Genomic DNA, 24,213 nt, shown 5'->3' on the forward strand with positions numbered 1-24,213 from the left:
ATCTTGGTGATGCCCGGTATTCAGCACTGGCTGCCAGCCACCCCTGCCTGGGTCCCAGTGGGCCACTTGGATTGTTAGGGTGAAGGCTGCAGCTGTGCTGGGACATTTCCCTCTAGGGAGCCCCTGTGCTCTTTGCAGCCTTCCCACGGCCCTTCTCACGTGTTGTCCGAAGCACAGGTACGAGCGTACACATCCTAGCTGCCAGGTATATTCCGGGTCAAGCGTCCTTGCATGCCTCCCTCCTCCCAGGGCTTAAAACTATGCTTTGCCCAGAGCTAAGTCTAAATAAACACTTATTGACTGAATAAGTGAGTGTATGAATGAATCAATCGAATTCTGTCGGTGTTTCAACGTCTGACGCGCTCAACACCGTGAGAGGGGCTGGGGCTGCAGAGGCGGGACCTGCCTTGTTAAGGAGCTCCCAGGCTGGTGGAGCAGGCCACCACAAAGGGACCAGGACCAAGTCTGCAGAAAGGCAGGGACAAGGTGAAGAGAGTCCAGAGGAAAGAGGGACCACTATGCCTGAAAAGTGCATGGCGTGTTTAGGGAAAGACTAGTGTGGACTTGCTGAAGAGTAGGGTGCTTTTTATTTTATTTTATTTATTTATTTATTTATTTTTGTGGTATGCGGGCCTCTCACTGTTGTGGCCTCTCCCATTGCGGAGCACAGGCTCCGGACGCGCAGGCTCACAGGCCATGGTTCACAGGCCCAGCTGCTCTGCGGCATGTGGGATCTTCCCGGACCGGGGCACAAACCTGTGTCCCCTGCATTGGCAGGCGGACTCTCAACCATTGTGCCACCAGGGAAGCCCAGAGTAGGGTGCTTTTGGAGAGTGCTGAGAGAGGACACTGAATGGTGGTTGAGGTTGGGTTAGGAAGGGCGTGAAGGCTATGGGGAACCAGGAATGATTTTGGAATAAAGGAGTAACATGACCAGACCTGTGTTTTGGAAAAATACCCCTGGGGGTAGGTGTTCGGGGGGGCTTGGGAGTTCAGGGGCCATTTGGGATATACTGTAGTAATCCAGGTGACAGATGATGAAAACCTGAGAGAGGGTCATGGTGGTGGGGATGGTGAGGAAAGGATAGAGGTGAGAGACGTATTGGAAGTAAAACTGATAACGTCTCAGGGGAAGTGAGCAGGGGTGAAGTCCAAGGCGATGGATGTCTGGCTGCCACCTGACGTGGTTTCTCAGGGAGATAGGGAACCCAGAAGGAGGAGCCAGTTTGGGGAAGGAAATAATTACTTTTTTTGTTGGCTGCACCTCACGGCCTGCGGGACCCTTGTTCCCCGACCAGGGTAGAACCCGTGCCCCCCTGCGGTGGAAGCGCGGAGTCCTAACCACTGGGTGGTCAGGGAATTCCCGGGAAATGATTACTTTCATGTCAGGCAAGCTTGAGGGGTCTGCAGGACATTCCCTGACCAGGAGGAACTAGATGAGGGCTGGAGGTGTGTTCTGGGCTCCATCAGCAGAGGGGTGAGCGTTACACCCGAGGGGGGTGTAGGGCGAGGGGACCGGTGGGCTGAAGAGGGAGCCTTCCATACACCAGCTTTTAAGGGCAGCCATTGTAGGAACCCGAGAGTGGGGTTGGCAGGAGGGCTGGGGGTCAGAGAGAGGAGAGCCCAGACGGGGTCCCTGAGGCTCAGAGAAGAGCGAAGGATCGGCCCAGTCCGAGCACACAGGGAGCTTGATCAACGCCCCCTGACTGGAAGCATCGCTTCTCCCCATGGAGTTCTGACCTCTTGGGCAGATGGAGAGAGGTGTTATGTCAGGCCTAGGAGCTGGCAAAGAGTTTAGAACGTCCTAGATGGACCTCAGAAGGCAGCAGGTATGATAACCACGAGTCTTCGGATCCTGGGAGTCCGGGCTCCTGCCCACGGACGAGGTGGGCTCAGGGGACCCCAGGCTGACACCCTTGTGGTCTCTCTGTGATCCTGTCAGGGGTCAGGGTCTTCAGAAACTTCGTCTCTGCATCCAGCTGCCTCTTGTGTAAACAGGTCCCGACTCTCCTGAGCTTCTAAGGAAACTCAAGCTGACGATGCTAAAAACTCTACATTTCAGTGAAAGAGCACTTTGTAGCTTAGGGAAATCAATGCCCGTGTCCCTTCTTGAATCATAATTGGTCAGAGGTGAGCAATCCGGAGAATTCATTCACGCTGACTCCATATTACAGACAGAGGAAGCCAAGGCTGGGAGCAGACAGAATGAGGACCCCGCCGTGCTGGCTCAGAGCAGTTCTCAGCTGCTCTGGGGTGGCGGTGCTGTGTCCAAGCCCCTCTTCTTTCCAAGAGAAAATGGAAAGAAGTGTCACTTTGCCCTCAGGGGGCAGATGTGCAGAAGAGCCGGGCAGCGTGATCATGTCACTCTGAGAGGTCCTGGTCTGAGCCCTGAGCTCTGCTGGTTGATGGAGCAGAGGCTAGATGACCCCAAGGAAAAGTTAACTTCCATAGAAGACACCTGTGAGTTACCTCTAAAGCAAAAAATCAAACCCCTCACGCCGCTGCTTGCAACCCTCCAGTTGCTTCCTCTGGCCCTTAGATAACCCAAGCTGTGCAGCAAGCCCTACAGGGGCCCTGGTGACCCAGCCCTGTCTCTGACTCCTTTGGCCTCTTTCCCTCTGTGCCAGCCACTCTGGCCATCCGTTTCTCAACTTCTCAGCTTGTTCCCGGCTCAAGGTCTTTGTATAAACTGTGTCCTCTGGTTGGAATATCCCCCCACCCCAGGTCAATCTGTAGGACCCAGCTAAGATGTCCTCTCCCCTGGGAGTCCTTCCCTGACAAGTCTAACTCACGCCACCCATTCTTTCCTCCTATCCCTAATTATTTTCTTTCATATTCATGGTTATTTCCTTAACAGTTCTTACCACTGTCTGTAATTTTCTCAGACATTTATCTGTTTATGTACCTACTATCTGGCTCCCCTCCCTAGGATGTAAGTGATGGGAAGACGGGGACTATCTTATTCACCATTATGCCCTTGTGCCCGGTACAGAGCCTGGAGCACAGGCGCTCAGCAAAGACATGCTCATTACTGGCGCATATGCCCGACATTGACTGTGTCATGAGCTGGGGTATCACCTAGGACAAGAGTGCTTATGGTCACCAAGGGCCAAGCAGGAGAGTGTGGCTGACTCTGTAGAAGCCTTTGGCTTTAGGAGGTTGGGTGGTTAAAAGCACAAGTTTTGGTCCCTGGTAGGTGTGAGCTCTAAAGCTCAGTTTGCCTCTTGGGAGAGTCTCCTAATTCTGGATACTTCATTTTCCTCATTTTTGAACTTTCTTTCTTTTTTTTTTTTGCCACATTGTGTGGCTTGCGGGAATCTTAGTTCTCTGACCAGGGATCGCCCTGCACCCTTGGCAGTGAAAGCATGGAGTCCTAACCACTGGACCGCCAGGGAATTCCTAATGTGTATGTATATGTGTATATATGCCACACCTTCTTTATCCATTATCTGTTGATGAGCGTGTAGGTTGCTTCCAGGTCTTGGCTAGTGTAAAATAGTGCTGCTGTGATACATGGGTTGCATGTATCTTTTCAAATTAGTGTTTTTGTTTTTTTCTGGATTTATACCCAGGAGTCGAATTGCTGAATCATACAATAGTTCTGTTTTTAGTTGTTTGAGGAGCCTCCATACTGTTTTCCGTAGTGGCTGTGTTAATTTACATTCTCGTCAACAGTGCACAAGTGTTCCCTTTTCTCCACACCCTCTCCAGCATTTATTCTTCGTACATTTTTTGATGATGGCCATTCTGATAGATGTGAGGTGATATCTCACTGTTGTTTTGACGTGCATTTCTCTAATAATTAGTGATGTTGAGAATGTTTTCACGTGCCTGTTGGCCATCTGTATGTCTTCTTTGGAAACATTTCTATTCAGGTCTTCTGCCCATTTTTCATTTGGGTTGTTTGGCTTTTTGATATTGAGTTGTATGAGCTGTTCATAGATTTTTGGATATTAATGCCTTGTTGGTCATATCGCCTGCAAATATTTTCTCCTGTTCTGTAGGTTGTCTTTTCATTTTGTCAGTGGTTTCTCTTGCTGTGCAAAAGGTTTTAAGTTTAATTAGGTTTAATTAATTAGGTCCTATTTGTTTATTTTTGCTTTTATTTCTTTTACCTTAGGGGACAGATAAAAAAAATATTGCTACAATTTATGTCAAAGAGTGTTTTGCCTATGTTCTCTCTCAGGAGTTTTATGGTTTTATGTCTCACATTTAGGTCTTTAATCCATTTTGAGCTTTTTTTTGTATATAGCGTGAGGAAATGTTCTAATCTCATTGTTTTACATGTAGCTGTCCAGTTTTCTCAGCACCACTTGTTGAAGAGATTGTCTTTTCCCCTTGTATATTTTTGCCTCCTTTGTCGTAGATTAATTGACCAACAATATTTATCTTTTTGTGACTATTGTAGGAGATGTCAGAGTTTCCTCCCTCCTGATGGCTGAATAATATTCTATTATATGTGTATACCATGATTTATCCAGTTATCTGTTGATGGACACTTAGACTGCTTCTACTTTTTGGCTCTTGTTAATGCTGCTATGAACATGGCTGTACAAATATCTCTTCAAGACCCTGCTTTCAGTTCTTTTGGGTGTAGGCCCGAAGTGGGATTGCTGGATCATATGGTAATTCTATTTTTAGCTGTTTGAGGAACCACGGTACTGTTTTCTTTCAGTGGTGGTACCATTTTACGTTCCCACCAATAGTGCCGAAGCGTCCCAATTTCTCTGCATTCTTTCGAACACTTATTTTCTGTTTTGTTTTGATAGTAGCCATCCTAAGGGCGTGAAATGGTATGCCGTTGTGGTTTTGATTAGCATTTCCCTAATGATTACTGATGTTGGGACATTTTCCTCATTTTTAGATGGGTGTAACACTGACCTCACAGGGTGGCTAGGAGGATTAAAGGAGAAAAATGTATGGAAAATCCTTAGTGTAAGTGCTCAGTAAAGGCTATCAATTATTATTCTTTCTAATTTGTCCTAGAGAATGGGCCCAAAGTGCAGGTCCTGAGGAGGCATGTGTGAAGGACCACGTGTGCTGCTTGTATCCCTGTTGGATGCTGGGTCCCCCTGGAAACACTTCCTATCAGCACTGTCCCTCTGGCCAGGGAGGCGAGAGCCTGTAAAGGAGGCAAGGACCTTGGGGGTGGGAAGAGCAGGGCGATAGGCCCAGGTGTCCCAGGGGTCTCCTCATTGCTCCGCGAGCACTGGGCACCACCTGTCCTCTGCCTCAGTTTCTCCCTTTGTCACAAAAGGGGCTACCCTGGGAAGAGGACAGATTACCTATCGTGACTGGAAATAGCTCTGAAATCTGTCCCGAAAGCCTCATTTCTGTGCGTGGGACCTGCAGTGGCTGGTGTGTTGGGGCCTCAGGCTCTGTTCCTTCTCACAGATTTTCTGCCCACTCAGGGGACAGGCTCTGATTGCCAGAACCCACAACTAGCACTAAAAGCCCCTTTGAAGTGAGGCACCACTTTTAAGTGCAATCAGCTCAGAGATAACCCTCGACTCCCTGCCCCCAACCCAGGAATGTCTCCTTCCCTCACGCAAGCCCACCCCTGGGAGGATTCCGGCCCAGGAATCCTCTGTCTCTGTTTGTGGTAGTTGTGCTGCTTTGTTTTGTGTTTTTCTTCTGTGAAAATGAGAGATGGAGGAGGATAAATATGTCCCTAGTAGGAAAACTGCGCAGGATTACAAAATAGCCCTGCAGTTTGGTAAGGAGAGGCTGGCGAAGGGGAGAAACAGGGCTGGAGCAGAAGAGACAGGCCAGCAGGTCAGGACACAACGTGTGGGGTCATTTTTCCCCTAAGACCCGGGGTTAAGGGGGGTTGGGGGGGCGGGGGATCTGCGGTTACAAGGGCAGGAAGAAAAGGTTTGGAAACCAGCTGGCCTTTGGGAAAGGTAGGGAGTTAGGGAGCAGGTGTGAGAGAGCCTGGTCGCCACCCTCTCACCTTAGCACTCTGTTCTGCTCAGTGGTCGGAGGATGCCGTTCCTGGGCCGAGCCTTACCTGGCTGGAGAAGCCAGGTTGGTGAAGTCACTGTGTCGAGGCTCTGGATCACCGTGGTGGCTGGTTGCCTGAGTTCGGGGTAGGGAGTGGGAGACTCGATTTCCAGTCCCTCCTCTGTGCCCCCTTGACTGTGTGACTCTCTGTGTCTTGGAGCCTTTGTCTCCATTTCTAAGAGATGGAGTGTTGGTACCTGTTAGGGTGTTATGAAGTCTAACTAAGATCAGCTGAGTCAAGTGTCCGTCGTACATCATGAGCTCAGGAAGCTTTTTTTTTTTTTTTTTTTTTGCAGTACACGGGCCTCTCACTCTTGTGGCCCCTCCCGTTGCGGAGCACAGGCTCCGGACGCGCAGGCTCAGTGGCCGTGGCTCACGGGCCCAACCGCTCCGCGGCATGTGGGATCCTCCCGGACCGGGGCACGAACCTGCATCCCCTGCATCGGCAGGCGGACTCTCAACCGCTGCGCCACCAGGGAAGGCCCAACATTTCCTTCTTAAGTGGTAGAACCAGGACTGTTGGTGATGGTGCTTGGCTTCCATCTCCAGACACCGACTACCATGATGGGCTCGCCTCTCCAAGCTTATGCATGGGCTCTTTGCCCAAGGGGTCAGAAATGTCTTTACCATTTGTCTCCCCGATAGGTCCACTCTGCTGCCACCTGGCCAGGGTACTTGCTCTCCCAAAGCCAGGTCATCATGCTCACATTTGAGGGCAGTCACCAGGGGGCGCCATCTGGCCGCCAACAGTCTGGGGCTCCCTGGGTAGCTGCTGCGCGGGGAGTTCTGGCCCTGGAAGTGTGTTGGGGAGCCCTGGCTGTGCACCCCAGGCTTGCACAGGGCAAGGAACCAGGGATCCAGACAATCATTAGATGGAGGTCTACCAGCACTGAGCTGATGTCTGCAGTTTGGAGGCTGGGAAGGAGGGACTTGCTCAGCTGATACTTAAACTGGCCTTCAACCCACATAACAGACCATTAACTCATAAATTCTCTCAAGCATCCCGTGAGCGAACTCCCTTCTACCTCCTCCACAGTGCGCTCTGTGACTTCCTTTTCCCTTTGAAGCTGACGTGGTGGTCTCTAGAAATTTGGTTTCTGCTGGGTGAGACTGTGGGGTGGGCATGGGGGCTGCTCCGGGCTGCACTGTCTTAGATTTCTAGCCCAGCACTCTCTTGGCCCCTGTTTGACTTGGATTCTTTTATTTTTATTTGTTTATTTTTAATTGTGGTTAAAAAAACACATAAAATTGACCATTTTAACCATACACTTCAGTAGTAAGTATCTCCACATTGCTGTGCAACAGGTCTCTAGAACATTTTTGTCTTGCAGAACTGAAACTCTGTACCCATTAAACATCAACTTCCCACTGCCCCCTCCTCCCAGCCCCTGGCAACCACCATTCTGCTGTCTGTGAACTTGACTACTCCAGGGACCTCTTACGAGTAGACTCGGACGGTATTTGTCTTCTTGCGACTGGCGTATTTCACTTAGTATGATGTCGTCAAGTTTCACTCACGTTGCTGTGTGTGACTGGCTGCCCATTTTAAGAGGCTGAATAATATTCTGTCGTATGGATATACCACCTTTTGTTTATCCATTCCTCTGTCACTGGAGTGTTCAGCTCAGATTCTGATTCCGATCTAACTGGCCATTACTGGGTGCCCACCCTGTGCTGTGAGGGCTCTTTTAGCATCTGGGACGCCCATCATTAGGAAATTCTCACTCGCTTTCGGGAACGTCCACTGAAGAGGGACACAAGTAGGGTCTTTGTTCTTTCTTACTTTCCTGACCCTTAAGAACCCTATTGTATCACCAGAGCAGCCTCTCAAAGGATTCAGCCATGAACCTGTAGTGCTTTGATAAATGTTCCAAAAGATAAAAATAATAAAAAACAAACAATGAATTTTATAGCCAAAAAAGGCTTGGAAACTTCAGCTTTGTCTCATTTGGTCCTCGTACCAATTGTGTGAAATTTGTGCCTCGTATTTTTCAGACGGAAATAGAAGTAGTGAGATCAGATCAGGAGGAGGAAGGTTGGGAAGGCGAGAGGGTGGCTGTGAGGCTGGGGCTTGGCTGGGACTAGGGTGACGTAAGAGAGGTGCGCGAAGCGAGCACCCACCCAGAGGGAGAACCCCTACGTTTGTGCCCTGGGTGCCTTGCCCATCCCACTCTAGCCCCGGCCCTGGGATGAAGGCCTAGCCTGAGAGAGGCCTCCCCAAGGCCAGGAACAGCCGTCTGCACCGTGCCTAAGGTCTGAGAGCCACCCTGCAGGGGCTCACCCTGTGAGGGGCTTGGGTTGGAAGTGGGGAAGCCCCTGGAGGCCGGGCTCCTGGAAAGCCGGGCTTCCTGAGAGAGGCAGAGCCTTGGGACCTGCAGTGTTGCCTGTCGACCCCATTCTCTGCCTGTCCTCGTCTCAGGTGTTCAGTGTGGATTCCTGCTTCTCAGCATCCCTGCGAGGTGCCACCTGAAGGTCTACAGATGCAGACGAAGAAACCCGTGTCTAGGCAGGGCTTATGCAGATGCCTCGTGCTTCCAAAAGGAGGCTTGGGCCCCTCTGTTGCATTGACAACAGCTTGAAGCCAGGAATTGTGGGTGGAGGTCTCGGCCTCTGTGCTGTGTGGCCAGGGTGGGCCGGGACCTCTGGTGCCTGGGACCTCTGTGCTGAGGCATAAACACACGGGACACGTTTCAGCAGCAACACCCATATTTGAAGTTTCAGGTGACCTTCTCGGTCTTCTCTGCTTTCGTCCACGATGGGCCCCAGAGAGTTGAGCTCGGCCCTTCGGAGGGTGCAGGCTCTGGAGAAGCAGGCCTGGCCTCTCTTGGCCTCTCTCAGTGGAGCCTCCTCTCCCGCGAATGAGCGGGGTCCTGCGGGGCAGAGACCCTCCATCTCCGCATGGAGGGCAGGCTTTCCGGGTGTCAGGAGGTGGGTGGGGGGTAGGTGAGAATATGGGGTGTCAGCTGTGGGAGTTGCAGAAGCCAAAGGACACCCTAGGAGTTTGAGCAGTTGGCCCTCAAGCTCTCTTTCCTGGTATTGAAATGGCAATAATAATTGACCTCGTAGGAGTGTTGAGACAGAGGAGAAAGCAGGTGAGAAAGCACTTGACAAAGCAGAAAATGTTCTGCTGGTGGGAGGTTTCATTTTACCTCTGAGGAATGGGTGGTGGAGAGAAGGAAAATGTTGCTATTTGGGGAGCGGATGGGGGAGAGAAAGGCACAAGACAGGAGTGTTTGGGAAAAGATAATGATGAGAAGTTTGGAATTTGTAGACACTGAGGAGAAAGGGGGAGGAGAAGAGGGTAGAAACACTGGAAAAAGTAGACGCTAGCACCTACCAAAATGGTGTGAGCGGTGGTGTGTGCGTGTGCGGTGTGTGGTCAGTGTGTGTGTTGTGTAGGTGGTATGTGGCATAGTGTGTGTGTGTGTGTGGCAAGAGGTGTATGCATGTGTGGTGTGTGTAGTATGTGTGTTGCATAGGTGTGTGGTGTGTATGTGTGGTGTGTGTGTGTGTGCGCTAAGTGGTTTGTGCATGTGTGGTATGTATGCAGTGTGTGTAGTGTGTGTGTGTTGTATAGGTGTGTGTGTATGTGTACACAGTGTGGTGCATGTGTGCTGTGTGTGGTGTGTGTGTCTAGGTGTGTTTGTGTGTATGTGTACACAGAGTGTGGTGTACGTGTGCTGTGTGTGGTGTGTGTGTGTGAATGTGTGGGGTGTGTGTGTGTATGTGTACAGAGTGTGGTGTGTGTGTGGTGTGTGTAGGTGTGGGGTGTGTGTGTACACAGTGTGGTGTATGTGTGGTGTGTATAGGTGTGTGTGTGTGTATGTGTACACAGTGTGGGGTGTGTGTGTGTACAGTGTGGTGTATGTGCTGTGTGTGTGTGTGTACACAGAGTGGTGTGTGTGTGCACACAGTGTGGTGTATGTGTGCTGTGTGTGTGGTGTTTGTGTAGGTGTGGGGTGTGTGTGTGTATGTGTACACAGTGTGGTGTATGTGTGCTGTGTGTGTGGTGTGTGTGTAGGTGTGTGTGTGTGTACACAGAGTGGTGTATGTGTGGTGTGTGTGTGTAGGTGTGTTTGTGTGTATGTGTACACAGAGTGGTGTGTGTGTGTAGGTGTGTGTGTGTACGTGTACAGTGTGGTGTATGTGTGCTGTGTGTGGTGTGTGTGTGTAGGTATGAGGTGTGTGTGTATGTGTACACAGTGTGGTGTGTGTGTGCTCTGCGTGGTGTGTGTGTGTGTGTAGGTGTGGGGTGTGTGTGTATGTGTACACTGTGTTGTGTGCTGTGTGTGGTGTGTGTATGTGTACACAGAGTGTGGTGTATGTGTGGCATGTGTGTTGTGTAGGTGTGGAGTGTGTGTGTATGTGTACACAGTGTGGTGGATGTGTGCTGTGTGTGGTGTGTGTGTAGGTGTGGGGTGTGTATGTGTATACAGAGTGTGGTGTATGTGTGGTGTGTGTGTGTGTAGGTGTGGGGTGTGTGTATGTGTACACAGAGTATGGTGTATGTGTGCTGTGTGTGTGTAGGTGTGGTGTGTGTGTGTACAGAATGTGGTGTATGTGTGCTGTGTGGTGTGTGTGTGTGTAGGTGTGTGTGTGTATGTGTACACAGAGTGTGGTGTGTGTGTTTGGTGTGTGTGTGTGTGATGTGTGTGTGGGGTGTGTGTGTGTGTGTGTGTGTGAGTGATGTGTGTGGTGTGTCCTTTGGCTTCTTCCCCACCCCTTTCCCTCTGCCTCTGCTCAGGCTGCCCTCCGGGCTGGCGGCTACCCGGCAACCGTGTCAGCTCAGTTGGCCTGGGCCTGCCCCCTGGTGGCTGAGTGTGGCAGGGTGATGGGCTGTGGTTCCGGCACGCTGCCCACCCCCCCCCACCCCCCCTCCTCGCCCCGTTCTTGCTCTGCTCTGCCTGCCTCTGTTCTCTACCTCCTCTCCTTCCTTTTCCCCTGCCTCTGTACCCAAGGCGTTTGGGTTTCTCCCCAGGTTTCCCAAACTTCTCAAGCATAAGTGAGGGTGATAACCCCAAAGCTGCCTGCTTCCCAGCGGCATGTGAGGATGAGACGGATGATGGGCGGTGGGTGCCGTGAAAGGACTTTGTGGATGGAGGGGCCCTGGGTGAATCAGTGTGACACCAGCGTGTGACCCAGCCTTCCCGGTGGCCGTTTGTGGAACAGTCCCTCCAGGACCTCAGTGGAATTTCCATCACTTCGGGCATTGCCTGGGTGACAGGGGTCACGGGGTGCAGACATTTCCATGTGATACCCAGCTGCTTTATTTTTCCTGATAAGGATTTTAAAAACAATGGAATTATTCGAGACTAACAAAATTACCTAGTGCAGATTTACTAGACAATTAAACACTGTGACTGACGGCAGGTGTGCTATACAGGTGTTGTTCTGGTTTTAACTACTGCTCCCTGCTCACTGCAGAGCTGTCCTGGTCCTTTGGACACAGCCGGCTGAATGGCTTGGTGTCTGCCCTGCTCAGGTGGTGATTCTTTCACCCATGTGTGCATCTGGTTACTGATGCAACAGGTATTTATTAAGTGCTCAGAACACACTTGGCACCATGCTAGACACAGGGAACAACGAGATAAATAAACACACACCTGCCCCCGAGGGTCTTGACCAGCAAGCCGAGAGGCCACTTGAGAAGTGCTCCGACCAGGCTGTAGCCCTGCTGTGGTCCCCATAGGGTTCTGGCATGGGCGGTGGCATTCAAGATCTGGTAGCTCAGTGATGCAGGGCTGGACCTGCCTCTGGGAGGCTCAGTGTGCCCACGCCATGTGCCAGGCACTGTGACACCAGGACGCAGCCACCACCACACAGATGGTGGGCCCCCCGCCCATGGCAGCTCTGTCCTCTGGCACAAAGTAAGTGGGCTGCATGTTTGTGTCAAATAAACGAGGATTTGATGACCTTATCATAATGTCTTTCTGTCGCCTGCTCCTGCCTGGATTCAGCACAGAGGTCTGGGTCTGCACTGTGTGTTCTCGGAACTGATGGTCAGAGCTCTGTGGACCGGCTCTCCTGGCTTGACTGAATCACAGAAAAAGCTGTTTGTTGACCTTCTGGGCCAAACATCACCAGAAAGAGTCACTTCAGGAAAGAAGGCAACTCTGCATCTATGGCAGCATTTCCAAAAGTATGTTCTAGAAATATGAATTCAAAATAATTTATAAGGGAATTCCCTGGAGGTCCAGTGGTTAGGACTCTGCGCTTTCACTGCTGAGGGCCTGGGTTCAATCCCTGGTTGGGCATATAAGATCCCACAAGCTGCGTGGCACAGCCAAAGGAAAAAAAAAAAAGCACACGCGAAAAAATTTATAAATATTAATGTGTAAAGATGAATTTCAAATGCAGAGAGAGAGAGAGAGGAGACGTTTGTGATCAACTTTACGTTAATGTGTATTGGTGTAAAAATAATTAAACTGGTGTTTTTTTAAGTAGCTACTCAGAGATTTTGATAAGATGACTTTCCAGGAGGCGGAGTGATGCTGCGTTCAGCCTTTTCCAGTCATGTTTGGCATCGAGCTCTTTTTGTGAACCAGCTCTTCTCTTCACACTAGAGTTCTGGGGAACATTAGTTTGGGAGAACCCTCTTTACCAGTTTACCCTTCTTCTTCTCCACCTACATCCAATACTAAGGGAACGAATCAGTCAGACCTGAGACCCTGCTGGTATTCTTTTTTTTTTTTTAAGTCTTTATTGAATTTATTACAATATTGCTTCTGTTTTATTTTTTGCTTTTTTGACCCCAGGCATGTGGGATCTTAGCTCCCCTACCAGGGATTGAACCCACACCCCGTGCAGTGGTTAAGTGGTTAAGGTGAAGTCTTAACCACTGGACATCCAGGGAAGTCCCCCTGCTGGTATTCTTAGCAGGAGTGATATCACCCCCGAGGGGATGAAATGGTTCTTGAAGAGGAAAACAAATCTTCCTCTGTGTATTATGCACAGATAGCCATGTAGTACATAAATAGATATACAGTATATCTGTGGTATCAAAATTTCATGGGAGTGATGAGGGGAAAAAAATGACTAAAAAGTCTCCTTAGAAGGGCAGTAATGAAAAAAGGTTTGGGAAATGCTGGCATGCAGACTGTCAGTCAGTCACACTGGAGTCAGGGGACAGTTCTGCCACTGTGTGACCTGGGGTAAGTTGTCTCCCTCTCTGAACCTCAGGTTCCTGACCCAGAAGTAGAGATTCTTACCATGTCATGAGACTGCTGTGAACTCTCAGATGAGCACAGTGCCTGAGACACAGCAGATGTTTGGCCAGCGGAGACTCAAGACAGCCCTTCGGGCCTGAAACTTTGCTATCCAGCCTGGGTGACTGCAGCAGGGTTAGCCCGTACACCCTCCTGTAGGGTTTCTCTGCCTTTAGGCTGTGGACTGAGGCATAAAGATACATGAAGCTTGCAACAGCCAGTCCTAAGGAAAGGGAAATGGGAAAATGCTATTTTAAAGCTTGTAAGATCAACAAAAAAAGCAGTTTAGCCTGGGGGCACCCCACCAAGTCAGAGCCGGCCGTGGGGCTGGCTGCAGTACCACCTGCTGGGCACTCCACTGCCCCCCTGGACAGCAGGGCCCCAGAGCCCCAGGATCAGAGCCTTCATCTTGCAGGCGGCCCCTGCTGGACACCGGGGGCCGGGATAGACACCGAGGTGGGTGGGGCAGGCCCAGGCAGGAAGTGTCTGCCGCGCCTAAAAATAGTGTGGGAGAGAACAGGAAACAGAAACTGCAGGCCAACAGGGAAATGCTTTCTGAGTTATGAGGAAACCAGGACTAGCGTCGGGGGCAGCCACACCCTGCAGCAGTACTACAGCTCCCGTGAGGCCTCTCCGTGGAAGGAACTGGATGGGGAAGCTGGAGTTCGGGTGGGGTTGGGAGGGGGCTCCTAACTGGGGAACACTAGCCTCAGTGCTTTGCTTTAGGCTTAATACAGCGTATCTGTGCCCTGTTGATCTTCAGTTGCATGCGGATTCAAGTCTTTATTAGGGTGACCAACAGTCCCGGTGTTTCGGGAACTGAAGGGGGCACGGAACTTTGAGTTTTCAAAGTGGGGAAGTCCTATGCAAACTCACTAGTCGGTCACCCTCTTCTTAACGCAAGATGCTTAAGTCTCTTAAAGCTTTAGAGCCATGGGTGCAAGCCTCCCTGCACAGAGCATCACCTGGGGGAGTTCTTAAAAATGCCCAGGCCTAAGCTGCCCTCAGACCAAGTAACTTAGAGTCTCAGGGCGGGGCCGAGGCATCTGGGATTTTAAAGCTCTTCCCGCCTCACCCCCAGAAATCCTCAGTGCTCTGTCTGCGGTGGAGGCTGCAAATGCATCACTTAAAGCTAAGTCAGCAGAGGCCTCGGCTTGCGGGATCTTAGACCCTAGACCAGGGATAGAACCCGTGCCCCCTGCAGTGGAAGCATGGAGTCCTAACCACTGGACTGCCAGGGAGTTCCCAGAAAAGTGTGTTCTGATCAGTCCAATCAAAATATTTATTCAACACCTTCACACTGGAGGACAGAAGTTACCAAGATGCCTCCATCAAGGTTCCTCTTCTAAACGCAATTAACTTCTAATGAGCAAGACAGCCACAGTGTGGGGCAGCTGGTGACAAAAGTCCTCCCTGGGGAAGAAATCTAGGATTGAACTGATGAGAAGTGCACTGGATTGAGCACCAGGATTCCTGGGCTGTTATCACAGCACTCCTAGTAATGAGCAGTGTGTGAGACCCCAAATTACTCTTCTTTCCTCATCCTCACCTGTAAATTCTAAGGCTTATGACCTGACTCCTACGGCCCCTGGCTCGTCTGAAACTTTGATTCTTTTTTTTTTTTTTAAATAAATTGACTTATTTTAATTTATTTATTTTTGGCTGCATTGAGTTTTCGTTGCTACACGCGGGCTTTCTCTACTTGAGCCAAGCGGGGGCTACTCTTCATTGCGGTGCACGGGCTTCTCATGGTGGTGGCTCCTCGTTGCGGAGCACAGGCTCTAGGCATGTGGGCTTCAGTAGTTGTGGCACATGGACTCAGTAGTTGTGACTCACGGGCTCTAGAGCACAGGCTCAGTAGTTGTGGCGCACGGGCTTAGTTTCTCTGCGCATGTGGGATCTTCCTGGGCCAGGGCTCAAACCCGTGTCCCCTGCATTGGCAGGCGGATTCTTAACCACTACGCCACCAGGGAAGCCCCCTGAAACTTTGATTCTGAACCTGGCCCTCAAGTCTTGTTGGACTGCAGAGTATGCAGGGCTCTGGGCAAGCACTCCCCCACGTTATGGACAAACTCTTGCTATCCTGTGGCTAAAAAGAGAACACATTTGCTTAGGGATAAGAGAATGAAAGTCTTAAGGTCCCATGTGGATGGGGAAGATCTCGGGGCACCTGAGTTGACTACAGCATTTGTTGCAGGTGGGAGAGGGAGGGAATAAAGCCTTTCAGAAGTGTACTGGGTTGCTAAGGCTGCCATCACAAAGCATCACGGACTGGGTGGCTTAAACAACAGAAATTTATTTGGAGGCTAGACGCCTGAGATCAAGGTGTATGGGACCATGCTCCCTCTGAAGGCACTAGAGAAGAATCTGTTCCAGGCCTTTCTCCAAGCTTCTGATAATTCCTTGGTTGTAGCAGCCTAGCTCCAGTCTTTACATGGAGTTCTCCCTGTGTTCAAATGCCCCTTTTTATAAAGATGACAGTCATGGGCTTCCCTGGTGGCACAGTGGTTAAGAATCCACCTGCCAATGCGGGGTACATGGGTTCGAGCCCTGGTCCGGGAAGATCCCACATGCCGCGGAACAGCTAAGCCCATGCACCACAACTACTGAGCCTGCGCTCTAGAGCTGGTGAGCCACAGCTACTGAGCCCGTGTGCCACAACTACTGAAGCCCATGAGCCTAGAGCCCATGCTCCGCAACAAGAGAAGCCACCACAATGAGAAGCCCGTGCACTGCAGCAAAGCGTAGCCCCCGCTGGCCGCAACTAGAGAAAGCCCGCATGCACAGCAACAGGGACCCAACGCAGCCAAAAATAAATAAATAAATTTATTAAAAAAAAGAAAAGATGACAGTCATATCGGGTTAGGGGCCATGCCTGCTCTAGTAATGTCTCATCTTAACTAATTACATCTGCAAGGACCTTATTTCCAAATAAGGTCACATGTACTGGGGGTTAGGACTTCAACATGTGAATTTTGAGGAGGCCCAATTCAATCCATAACAGTGGGGATGCGCTAACAGTAGCAGCTAAACAGGTTCAATGACTAAAGAAGGCTCAGAGGCCCAAAATCATGGTGCTTGCAAACCTACAGTTTATTACGGCAGTAACATCAAAGTGGAGGTATCATCACAGCCAAAGGCTGCTCATGGCAGGGGTCTGGAGAAACCAAATCCTGGTCCCTACTGGTCCCTACTGCCTCCCTCTGTTAGTGGCTGCGCAAGATGTGCTCTTTCTCAAATCAGGAACCTCTGACGTGTGCACAGGACACTTCTGAGCCCCAAGATGGAGCCTCTTTCCGGGTTTCTTACACCTGCTGGCATGCAGGCAAATCCTCACTCCACAACCTCCCCCAGTGGCACAGCCTCCAGGGTCTCCCCGAGACCAGGTGCAAACCATCAATCTCATTGCTACCAAAGCACAAAGTCGAGAAGCTGGTACACACCACCCCAACTCCTCCGGGGTGTTGTTACAGAGCAGCACGATTAATCAGTGTGCTTCATGCCTCGACCAGGATCAGTCCTGAGGACGTGGCTGATTTCAGAGGCACGGATCAGGTGAATCCCAGACATGCTGGAATTAGCCCTCACTGTCCAGGATGATCACTGGGGGAGATCATCCAGGTGACCCCCTTCGCTAGGTGCTGAGTTCCCCCTTCCGTGTGTCAGGATGTATGAAATTCACGTGGACATAAGGACAAAAATCTGAGGCCATTTGAGAGTCCAGGCAGTTCTTTCCCTTAGCTGTGGGCTTGGGTTGGGGGCTGGTGGTTTAAATCTAATTTTTACGTGCATCCTTTTTAGGTCTTCTGTAGCTCCAGCCACCGGAGTCCCTCCTTCCCTTCTTGCTGCTTTCCTGAGTCACTGCCCAGGTATTTTGGGTCTGAGATGCCTTCAGAGTATGATGTGTGCGGCTCCGTGCCTGACCCCTCAGCCTGTGCTGGCAGCCCTTGGGTCACAGGGAGGTGAAGATGGAAGGAGCCCATGGGGGTGAGCCCAGTGGCCTGAGGGGGTGCCGATGGCTTATCGCCCATAGGCAGTTAGCCTCAGGGGGGCCATCCGGAGCTGGGGGTGCAGAGAGCCTGGGCAGCTCCCAGACCAGGAACACAGATGAGTTGGAGTCCCGGTCCCATGGCTTATGGTCTCTGCAGGAGGCGGCAGGCCAAGGGCCACTGTAGGCTCCCCCAGGCAGTGAGAGCCACTGGCCACAGGTCTGGGAGCACCAGTGTCCAGCTGGCTTCCACAGCCATTCCTTCCACGCAGAGACAGAGCAGGAACCAGAACTGGGAGTGGAGCCTGCAGAGGGAAGTGGTAGGGGAAGCAAGACTGATTGATGCTGAGCCTCCAGAGGGTCTTGTTTATTTCCAGCCCACCAGGGACAGGGGTGCTCCAGAGCTTGGCACCTGGCTGAATCTGCAGACGTGGCAAGGGGCCAAGGGAGAGGTGACAGGGGAGGAAGCCAGGCAGGTCCAGTAAAGCAGCCCTGCTGAGACAGGGCAGAGCAGACGGAGGTATCAGGGATGTTTCCTGAAGGGGCTGGAAGCAGTGCTAGAGGTGGAAGGCAGGAGCCCTCCAGCCCCAGCGCGGGGGGGGGGGTGTGGTGGTCTGCCTGGCCTTCCCCTCTTCCCAGCTCCACCAGCCACATCCTCTCTGCCTCTACTTGATGGTGCCTTTAGCCCAGCCCTTATCTAACCAGGTTGGCCGCTGCTGGCTCCACCCGAACCCAGACAGACACATGCCACACCGTTTGCGAATTTTAATTCTGTTTTCAGGAAGATCAAAATAGCACAAAGGGCACTAAGGAGAGACTGGAAAAACTAGATTCAGGTGGCCCCTGTGCAACCTTGCATTTCGTTACATTTGTTCAGTTACGTGAATGATCACTCAGGAGGTGTTTCCGTGAATGGTGATGCATGGGAGTCTTGGGTTAGCAGCTTGGTGATAGTGATGACTATTTACGTGTTACATGTCTGCTTTAAAGTTTGGGGGTCTCTTGAGTAATCATTACGCTCATTTGCCTTTTTTTTAAAAATGAATTTATTCATTTATTTAATTCTTGGCTGCAGTGGGTCTTCGCTGCTGCACGCGGGTTTTCTCTAGTTGCTGAGAGCGGGGGCTACTCTTTGTTGCGGTGCACGGGCTTCTCATTGCGGTGGCTTCTCTTGTTGTGGAGCACGGGCTCTAGGCGCACGGGCTTCAGTAGTTGTGACACGCGGGCTTCGGTAGTTGTGGATCGCGGGCTCTAGAGCGCAGGCTCAGTAGTTGTGGCGCACGGGCTTAGTTGCTCCATGGCATGTGGGATCTTCCTGAACTAGGGCTTGAACCCAGGTCCCCTGCATTGGCAGGCGGATTCTTAACCACTGCGCCACCACGGAAGCCCCCATTTGCCTGTTTTATGTGACTTCAGAGCAACATTTTATAATTTTAAACAATTGTGGAGGCTAGAGTTTTGGAATTTTTGCATTTGGAGAACGTTTTGTTGTGTGTATGATTCGGTTGAGGCTGAGACCTTACTTGGTTAAGGAGATGCTGGAGAGGCTACTGAATTAGGATTAAGTCCCAGCTCTGTCTCTAATAGTCTGTGACCCTGAGCAAAGCACTTCTCTGAGTCTCATTTATCCATCTGTGCAATGAAGAGAACACAGAGCCTGCCTTCCAGGACTAAATGCAGCGGGGTATGTGATGTAGGAAAGCCTTTCCAGCTGCAAAGTTCTACACAAGTACAGAGTATTATCCCTGCAGTTACTCTTCAATGTAACATTATTTCCAAGGGAAAGTCCAGTTTACTTTTTGACAATTGGATTTACAACGTAGTTTCCAGGAATGCATTTGTCTCCAAGTGGTCTTTGGCCAAAAGCAACACAACTTGACCCCGAGATAAAATGCACTGTGGCAAAAGGCAGGAACTGCACCGGCAGGTTTTCAAAGAAAAAGAGAAAACTCCCCCCAACTATGATGCTCATCTCGCCCATCTGCAGAGAAGTCCTGGTATTGGGGTTCTCCAGAGAAACAGAAAAAAAAGGATGTGTATGTATGTGTTTATTTATTTATTTATATTAAGGAATTGGCTCATGCAATTGTGGAGGTTTGGCAAGTCCAAAATGTGCAGGGTGGGCCGGTGGGCTGGAGACCCACGGCAGAGCCGATGTTGTAGTTCAAGTCCAAAGGCAGTCGGCTGGCAGAATTCCCTCTTCATAGTGGGAGGGCAGTGTTTTTCTATTAAGGTCTTCAACTGATTGGACAAGACCCACCCACCCTATGGAGGGCAATCTGCTTCCCTCAAAGTCTCTTGATTTACATGTTAGTCTCATCTAGTCATTTCCCTACTCCAAGGGGAGGGGTGGGAGGTGACTGCATCTCACCTCAAGCTTTGCTGAGTGTCCTCTGCACTTTGGGGTGCTTGGTAGACTGGTGACAGCCTCTCACTTGAGAAATCTAAAGGGTGTGAGGGAGGTAGTGATGACCAGTTGCTTTGAAGTTGGAGCAAAGGAGAGGTGGCTTCACTGGGGGCTACCTGCACTGCCGTAGTTTGTTGGTGTGAAGAACATGAGACCAGTTGGAGCCTGAAGTGCAGGAGAGGTGCATGGGCTCCTCCAGACCTGCCAAGAGGAGAGCCTTGGGGAGAAGGGGGGAAAGAGTCTTCTGCAGATAGAAGCTGGAACATCTCCAGATGCCCAGAGGCTGAAGAAGGAGCAGGTGACAGCCAGATGAGACGTGTTGGCTGTCACCAGGAGCCCTAGAACTCTAGATCCCTGAACTCTGGGGAGTGTTCGTGAAGGTCACCTTGGAATGTTTCTTGGCTCAGAGACTGTGATGCCCATATAAATTGAGAACTCTACTGCCCCTTTCTCCTCCTGCTTCCCTTTTCTCGGGCCTGGAGGGGTCAGGAACCAGGGTTGGCGAAGTGAGGGAGGAGGGGCAAAAGTACCAGGGAGGGATGGTGGTGGGGGGAAGAAGCCAGCCTTGTTCCCCACTGGATGGCTCGACTGTGGCACTGGGGAGAGTGGCTCTGATTCTGTAAACATCCCCCTGCCACCCGCCACCTGCCCACAGTGGTGGAGTGTATTTCCCCACTGAGCTGGTATTGGGCTCGGCCACGTGACTTGCCAGTGGGATGTTAGCAAATGTCACGTGAATAAAGGCTTGCAGTATGCTTGCACTGAGGACTTTCCTCTTGCATTTCTGTCCTCATCAGGAGAACATGGCCCAGGTAGAGTGCACTTCCTAAAGGATGAAAGACGTGGAACAGTCCCAAACAGTGCTCACAGCCTGGAGCAAGCCTGACTGGGATCAGCAAACCGCCCCCTACTTATGAGCTGGAAACAGATGCCTATTTCTGTGTGTCACGGAGCTTTGGCGTGGTTCGTTATGTGGCGTTATTATGACAGCAGTTGACAAAAGAAGTTACCAAATAAAGTTGAGAACTGTGATGATTACACTACGGTAGACGTTACCTGTTGACTGGAGGACATTCTTTATTGACTAGAACTGCCTAGAGTTCATTCTGGGGTGGGAGGAGACCATGCCTAACCAACTAAACTTAAAGGAACATTAATAGACAACAGGAAAGTTGCTTTCCGATCATACCCACGTGCCCGGCTCGTCCAACTCAGCAGTTAGGTATACTTCCATCAACAGTAATATAACAATGCTGTATATGTTTAAAAATTTACACAAATAGCATCACGTATTCTGTAAATTGCCCTTTTCACTTGCGGTTATGCTTTTGAGGTTTATCTGGGCTTTAGTGAAAGGGGCTGAGATTGGTCCTGTCTAGCTGCTATTCCTTCTTTGACCCATCTGGCCCAATCCTCATTTGGGGCTGCAGCGTTTCTCCTCTGCAGACAACTTTTCTCTGCAGTCACCATTTTTTTATTCTTTAAATCTTAACTGGAACCTGGCCCCTGGGGGAGAAGGAAAGGGAAGGGAAGTAACATTTATGAAGTACCTACTGCATGCAGGCACACTGGGTGCTTTATATGCACTATCTCATTTAATCCTCTTAGTACCCCTTTGGGGTTGCTGTTCGTGTTCCTGTTTTATGGATGATAGAAACCTGGGGCTTAGAGAGATGATTCATTTACCAGAGGCCACATGAGCAGAAAGTCTGTCTATCTGTAGAGCCCTTGCTGCTAACCACGGCACTGCATCTGTTCTCTTTAGTGGAACAGGTGTCCTTCAGTCCCACGTCATTGCCCTTCAAGTCCCCTGTCATTGCCCTTCAAGTCCCCTTTGCAATCCCTAGATCATTTGCATAGGGTGGGACCTATCTCTGGTCCAGTTTCTGGTTCACCTGCTCCCTCATGTGGGACCACAGTCCTCGTGGAACAAGCCTTAGCCTCTTTTTTCCCAGTACTGCATGGCATGTTGAAACGAATGATTAGCGACCTACACGGAAGTGTCACCAAGGGAAGAGGAACTGCTCCCTTACTCGGGAGCCAGCAGGTCCCGTGGTGCAGACAGAATCTTTTGCATACCCTGGGGGAGTGAATGATAGGCAAGGCAGGAGAGGAGGAGGGTGCAGAGCAGGATAACAGCTGCTCCTGGTGGCTTCGAGTCATGTTCAGAGCCTAAATTAGCCTCATTCTTTTCCAGATCCTCTGTGGGCTTGCTGCAGGCTGCCTGACTGCCTCATCTCCTAGGTGTTGTTTTGCCCCTTCCTCCCCTTTCCAGCCCTCCCTCTTAGGTTCTTTCACTAGAGCTAGCTTGCTGAGAGGCTAGATTGAGTGGCCTAAATGTGGGCTTGAAAGATGGTGGTGGTGGGTGCTCAGATTTCTCTTTCGTCTCTTCTTGTCCCTAGGAAGTTTTACCATTAGAGGTTAGTTCTTTTACTGGAATGCAACTCGAAGTAAAGTCATCAGTACAATTTATCAGATTTTCCCCCGAAGACAGCATATTTGAAAAACGCACACAAAATTCTCATATGATTCTACCACATTGTAGGGTAATTCTTCCCTTCTGCCCATGTCACCCCCTCCTCTCCCCTTAGATGGCTGCACTGATGGAGGAAGAGAGCATCAGGGCTCTGAGTTGAGAGAGGTCAAGGAGGGACTTCACCAGAGGGAGCCAGCAGAAAGGGCAAGTTGGCCATTGGCACAAGACTGCTCTCGGCCAGCTCTGCTGTGGCCTCGGAGATGGAAAGCCCAAGGCTGAGCTTCAGCTCTTTCACAAACTGGGTGCAGAGCCTGGAGAAAGTTACTTCTTTCTGGGCCTGTTTCCTTTCATGGAAAACAAAGGTTGAAGAAGATGATCTCCAAGATCCCTTGTCACGTGGTGGGTCTGTAAGTTTTCTCTGCAGATTCTGCACTGCAGAACAGTTTCCTCCGTCTCGGTGTTTTGCTGGCTCAGCACTGTGGCTCTCTATCCTGAAAACTAATCTGTGCCCCACAATTCATCTTAAAAACAAGGCAAAACAACAAGCCACAGCTTTTCTTATTAACTCTGCAAACAACAGAGGTAACCTAGGAAGGGACTGCTGACGGGTCATTAGATGGAACCAGGCTTTGCTCCAAAGTGCAGAGTGATGGATGCACTCCGGGGGGCAGCCTTGGTGCACCCTGGTATCTACACGGCACAAACAAGCTTGCAACAATTTGGCTTTTCCCTTGCTTGGCTGGACATTCTCTAGACCCTCTGCAGGTCTTATCCGACTGCAGGCCCTAACAGTTGCCAGGCACTTCCCATCATTCCGGCATGAGTTTTCTTTGGAATCTTTTCCAAAATAGCTCATTCTCATTTTTCTTTTGTGGTATGTGTTGTCTTTATACTTTTAACTATTTTGTTTATGTCTCATTATTTATTTTTTATTTTTTTTTCATACAGCAGGTTCTTATTAGTGATCTATTTTATACATATTAGTGTATACACGTCAATCCTGATTTCCCAATTCATCACACCACCACCACTCCCCGGCCACGTTCCCCTCTTGATGTCCATACGCTTGTTTTCTACATTTGTGTCTCTATTTCTGCCCTGCAAACCAGTTCATCTGTACCATTTTTCTAGGTTCCACATATATGCATTAATATATGATATTTGTTTTTCTCTTTCTGACTTATTTCACTGTGTATGACAGTTTCTGGATCCATCCATATCTCTACAAATGACCCAGTATCGTTCCATTTTATGGCTGAGTAATATTCCATTGTATATATGTACCACTTCTTCTTTATCCAGTCGTCTGTAGATGGGCATTTAGGTTGCTTCCATGACCTGGCTGTTGTAACTAGTGCTGTAGTGAACATTGGGGTGCATGTGTCTTTTTTTTTTTTAACATCTTTATTGGAGTATAATTGCTTTACAATGGTGTGTTAGTTTCTGCTTTATAACAAAGTGAATCAGTTATACATATACATATGTTCCCATATCTCTTCCCTCTTGCGTCTCCCTCCCTCCCACCCTCCCTATCCCACCCCTCCAGGCGGTCACAGAGCACTGAGCTGATCTCCCTGTGCTATGCGGCTGCTTCCCACTAGCTATCTTACATTTGGTAGTGTATATATGTCCATGCCTCTCTCTAGCTTTGTCACAGTTTACCCTTCCCCCTCCCCATAGCCTCAAGTCCATTCTCTAGTGGGTCTGTATCTTTATTCCTGTCTTACCCCTAGGTTCTTCATGACATTTTTTTCCCTTAAATTCCGTATATATGTGTTAGCATACGGTATTTGTCTTTCTCTTTCTGACTTACTTCACTCTATATGACAGACTCTAGGTCTATCTGCCTCATTACAAATAGCTCAATTTCGTTTCTTTTTATGGCTGAGTAATATTCCATTGTATATATGTGCCACATCTTCTTTATCCATTCATCCGATGATGGGCTCTTAGGTTGTTTCCATGTCCTGGCTACTGTAAATAGAGCTGCAATGAACATTTTGGTACATGACTCTTTTTTTTTTTTTGCACGGGCCTCTCACTGTTGTGGCCCCTCCTGTTGCGGAGCACAGGCTCCGGACACACAGGCTCAGCGGCCATGGCTCACGGGCCCAGCCGCTCTGCGGCATGTGGG

This window comes from Phocoena phocoena, chromosome 9 (genome assembly GCF_963924675.1).
Source record: "Phocoena phocoena chromosome 9, mPhoPho1.1, whole genome shotgun sequence".
NCBI lineage: Eukaryota > Metazoa > Chordata > Mammalia > Artiodactyla > Phocoenidae > Phocoena > Phocoena phocoena.